This window comes from Myotis myotis, unplaced genomic scaffold, assembly GCF_014108235.1.
Source record: "Myotis myotis isolate mMyoMyo1 unplaced genomic scaffold, mMyoMyo1.p scaffold_m19_p_16, whole genome shotgun sequence".
Classification (NCBI taxonomy): Eukaryota; Metazoa; Chordata; class Mammalia; order Chiroptera; family Vespertilionidae; genus Myotis; species Myotis myotis.
This window is the reverse complement of record NW_023416320.1, coordinates 47,600,836-47,606,137: the sequence shown is the minus strand read 5'-3', so window position 1 is coordinate 47,606,137 and position 5,302 is coordinate 47,600,836.

The window sequence follows — 5,302 nt, the reverse complement described above, 5'->3', positions numbered from 1 at the left end:
TTGTTGTTTGGTTGTATAATTATTTCTGGCTTTAAATGTTTTTTAAAAAGGCAACTGAAGCCCACTGATAGCCTTAAGAAAAAAGCAAATGAGGCAAACGGGCATCTGACCGGTAAATAGAGTATTTGTTAGACTTTTAGTTACAGTTATTCTTTCCTATGTTTTGTGCTGTTTTCTAAAACAACCATGAAGAACACCAAGGAAAAGTGTGACCCTCCAGCCTGGGAGAGCCAACGCCACAGACGCTCTTTCCAGGTCTGGAACTGGCTTTATGGAGGGCTCTGGACACAGGACAAGAAAGCCGACTCTCGGAATGACCTGGAATTCTGGGGACATTCTTGGCCCAGACACCCAATCCCAGGGACAGCCCCGGGCAGGATTGTGAAAGAGGCTACGTGTCTCTGGGCGCCTCCATTCCTGAACCCCCACCCTGGCCTTTCAACATCTCCTCCCCCAGGCACCTGGCATTCTCCTTGGATTCCCTAAGTCACCTCTCCCAGCACCAGACACACGCCCTGCACGCAAATGTGAGAGAGTGGACCCAACCCCAGAGCGTTTGCATTCGGAAAGTCAGCAGGGAGTGTGCAGAGAAAGGCCGCGGGGACCACGTTCCGCGGAAGGTCCCCCACAGGCCGTCAGCAAGCCCCAGCCACGCTGTGCAGGCAGCAAGCAGACATGCGTGGAGTGGACAGCACGGCTTCCCATCCACCTTGTCCTGCGCCAGGCGCAGGACCTGTTCTGGGGGGGAGGGACGGACCATAAGAACAAGTACCACCCTTGTACGTCTCTGACCACAGGTGCTCGGAGCCCTTGGTACAGGAAGGTCAGGGTGCCCTTTGAGCAAGGACTGTGGGAAGTGAGGGGTGAGCAGGAGGCCATGTGGGAAAGGGAGCAGCAGCAGGGCCCCCATACCCCCCCACCCGACTCCGACATTCCCTGTCGGCCAAGACCGGCCTCTCAAGTTCTAAGGCAGAAAGCCAGGTCTGGCCTCCGTGGCTCCCAGACTCTGTTCCCGTGGCCGGGGTCTGCCGCCTGCCCTCTCCGCCCGGCCCACGCCTCCTCATCCTTCAGACCCGCATCAGACCCGCCTTCCCCTGGAGACCGTCCTCGGCCTCTGGGAAGTGACGCTGCTGCCTCTGCCCGCGCGTGACACCGTCCACGTCTGGCCTGGCCGGGAGCGGGTCCTCCTCGGGCGTCCCACGTGTCCTGAGAGCGCCCACAGCGGGGTGAGCTGGCGCCCTCGTCATCGCGGTCACAGGGGGGAGCAGGTTCCAGCGGGATGAGTCACTGCGGCCGGCCTTCCCGCTGGGCCGGCAGGACAGGGCGGCCAGGCGGCCAGGTCAGCAGCCCGGTCCGTCCCGGCTCCGCCCCCGTTGGAGGGGCCTCACTTTGCCAGGGTGAACTGGGTTCATGGCACACTGTTTGGCTACTTCATGATGGGCCTGAGGACAGACCCCATTTCTGTGTGAGGGGGAGGGTCCGTCTGGGGAGCAGGAGACACATCCTTGTTGAGTGAAGGGAGGGATGAATTAGCCCAGCCCAAGGCGGGAGGCTGGGGTGGGGGGAGGCGGGGGTGAGGGTGGGGGTGGAATTGTTGGCGAGCTGGGCCTTTCGCCGCCACCTGCTCCGCCTCACTGGACCCGGCACAAGGGCGGGCTGTGGGCATTCTGCCAGCTCCCCACTGCGGGCACTTGTAACCACGCTGCTTTCAACCTTAGGGGAGACACGGGGCAGCCATGGAATGACACGGGGCGGGAGGCAGAGGCAGGAGCCCCAGCCTGGTCTTAGCCATCCTCTCCTCTGCGTCTCCTTGTCTGTTCCCCTCAGACACACAGACCCCCGGGTAGCGAAGGAGGTGCTGCGCTCAGAGTCCAAAGGTAGAAGGGGGAGGGCGAGGCGGGGGACTGAGATGGGCAGGCGGTTGGGAGGGGGCCACTGCCTGCTGAAGGGTGTGCCCCTGAACCTGGAGGCAGCCCTGGGACATGCCTGGGTGGGTCCGCTGGGTCTGTGGGAGGGAAATGCTAAGGCTTCTCGCAGTTCGAGATGGTGTTTTCCTTCCAAGCTGGGGGAGGACACATTCACGCAGCATATTTTAGTTTCTAAAGGGCTTTCTGCACAGGCCACCTCAGGATGTTTTAAATGTGTTTTCATTGATTTCAGAGAGGAAGGGAGGGGGAGAGAGATATAGAAACATCAGTGATGAGAAAGAAACATCGATTGGTGCCCCCTGCGTGCACTCTACTGGGGATCGAACCCCCAACCCAGGCATGTGCCCTGACCTGGGATTGAACCGTGACCTTCTGCTTCATGGGTTGACGCTCAACCACTGAGCCACACGGGCCGGGCAGACCATCTCAGCATTAGACTAGGGGTTGCTACTTGTTGCCACCCCATCTTCCTCCCTCACACAGCATTCAGCACCCAGGATGTGCCCTGGGCCTGGGGACCCGAAGCCGCGGCCCATCTTCAGGGAGGCTCTGGTCCAGAGGGAGGCGGACGGGGAGGTGGAAGCTGTGTGGGAGCCAGGACAGGTGCCAGGGCGGCCACACAGCCGCCGATGGGGAGGGGAGGCTCGGGGTGAATCACAGTGAGCAAAGTCTCAGCAATTTGTTTAGCTGTTTTTCTTTGGGGGAGGTTGGGAGTGGGGAGGAGGAGAATTCTTGGAACTGAATTATTTTATTGTGCAAACTCGAAAGCACTTGCTTGTTGTTTAAGGGGGATGGATGGAGGGACGGAGGCAGAGCCCTGAGCACGGCTTCGTCTCCACAGAGGCCGGGGTGAGACCTCCTCCTGGGGCAGAGCCGTCCACCCAGCTGCCCACGGTCCCGCCCAGGCACCAGCCCGGCCTCTGCTCCTGGGGAAGCCACCGAGGAGGGAGCGTGGCCACGGGCCTCGGAGGGACAGTCACCAGGTGATCTCTCCCGGGCTGCGGCTGTGCGGCTTATCAGGCGTTTCCATCTCGGCCTGCTTCCCGGCATGTTTATCTCCAGAGCTGAAGGTTGGCGATGGGACTGGAGTCAGGCCAGCGAGGGGGCTCTGAGCGAGGCTGAGGACGAGGGAGCCCTCGGGCAGGGTGGGGCGGTGGGAAAGCGCCCTCCCCCCTCCGCGGGGGGCATTCTCTGCACTGCGCAGCAGTCCTTTGCTGGGTGGAACATGTGGCAGCGTCAGGCTGGGGCCCCGGCCTGCGTTTGTCAGGCCCTGCGAGGCCGCGCTGCGCCATCTCACACCCAGTGCGGGGACGGAGAGGTGAAGCAGATGCCTGTAATGACACAGAATGAATACGGAGTCAGAACGTTAACCTTTGTTAGAACCTTGCCGTTCACTAAGAGGCATGTCACCTCACTGCGCGGGCAGTCGGCCCTCCGCACCGGCCAGGTGTCTCCAGCGGTTCTCAACCTTCCTAATGCCGCAACCCTATAATACAGTTCCTCATGATGTGATGACCCCCAGCCATAAAATTACTTTCGTTGCTACTTCATAACTGTAATTTTGCTACTGTTATGAATAGTAATGTAAATATCTGATATGCAGGATGTGTTTTCAGGGGTCTTGACCCACAGATTGAGAACCGCTGTTAGGAAGCAAGCAGGGCCGGCGGGGCTCAGCCACGGACCCAGGAGGGTGCGTGTGCTTATTACAGACGCGAGCAGCAGGGCGCCAGCATCGTGACCGCGGCCGTCACGACACCACTCACCCACCCGCAGGAAGGAGAAGGCCCCCACCCCACTGAAAACACGCCATCTCCTACTCAAGATTTCCAAACCAAGTAAGGATAACAGATTTTCAGATCATGACCCGCCCCCCCACCCCCCTCCCCTTCTTCCTCCAGAACCAACTTCATAAGGAACACGAGTGCAACAAGCAGTCACTTTAAGGAGCACCTTCCTCTCCATGGCCATGGGGTTGTGGGGTGGGCCATGACTCAGCAGGCGCCTGGGGGTGTGGAAGGCACACAGTGGGGTTGTGGGGTGGGCCATGACTCAGCAGGCGCCTGGGGGTGTGGAAGGCACACAGTGGGGTTGTGGGGTGGGCCATGACTAAGGTGCCTGGGGGTGCGGAGGGCGCATAGTGGGGCCGTGGGGTGGGCCATGACTCAGCAGGCGCCTGGGGGTGTGGAGCACGCAGTGGGGCTGGGCTTTGTTTGAAGCCTTGACTCCCCTCCGCCCCACACATCTGAGGCCTCGTACCTTTTCCTGGTTCCAGAGGGACTTCGCCCAGACCTCAGGCTTGGACAGGCCTCATATGAAAAGGTAACAATGACAAATAGAAAACCAAATAGACACATGACTGCCTGTCTTTCAAACACATGAGCACGTTATAGAGTCGCTATGATAATTTCTTGCTCAGAGAATTGTTGGCATTAACACCCTCCCCCCTCTGCCGCAAGGTGAACTCAGGGTGCGTTCCCAGAGCCTAGTGGGTGTTTGCTGCTCAGCAATATTTATTGAGCGGTGGCTGCCCCTCCAGCCCACACCTGAGGCGACAAAGCGTCAGGAGAGGAAGCAAACCCCGAGTCTGCTGAGTGGGGTGGGGCTGGGGTGCGGGCAGGTGTGTGCTCCTGAGGCCTTTAAATTTAGCCAAGGCTGCCGTAGTGGGGGGTGGGCCGAGGCCATGGCCCTGGAGACGAATTCCGAGTTCCGAGAGGGAAGGCAGGGTGGGAGGGAGGCGGTGGAGGAGCTGAGGACAGGGTCCCCGAGAGCAGGCACGGATCTAGTTTACGTCTCCGAGAACTGTCCTGGCTGTGCCCTGGCCTTGAGGACGTCATTTAACCCCTCCTCCCTGTTTCTAGTCTGTAAAACATGAACAGCAGATGCCCATGTCCATGGCGGGGTGGTCTTAGGTCAGGCCACGTGTGTGAAGTCAGCTGTGAACGGGAGACCGCACCTGAACACGCCGGGGTGGAGGTGGGCACGCTTGCGTAGGTGCCCGCATGGCTGGGAGGGCACAGGGACACTCCCAGGAGGAACAGCCGGAGGGGAAGAGCTTAGCAGCCTCTCCGTGGGCAGGAAGTTGGGAGAGCATTTCAGGATAAGAAGAGGAGACAAGAGGAGGAGGTGCGTCAATGAGCTGAGGGAGGGTATCGGTAGGATCAGTCATGTGGGGCGTCCCGGGCGGGCTAGAGGTCAAAGGGATCATCAGGGCATCCTGACTTGTCCCTTGAGCCTCTACCTCCACGTACAGCCGCCAAGCGAAGGGGTCCTCTCCCTTAAGCCCCTGCGGGCTGTGCTCTGCGGACGCCAAGGGTGCTGTGTGAAGAGGGGCGGGTCAGGGGCTCTCTCTGCCTCTCTCTTTTTCAGATGGA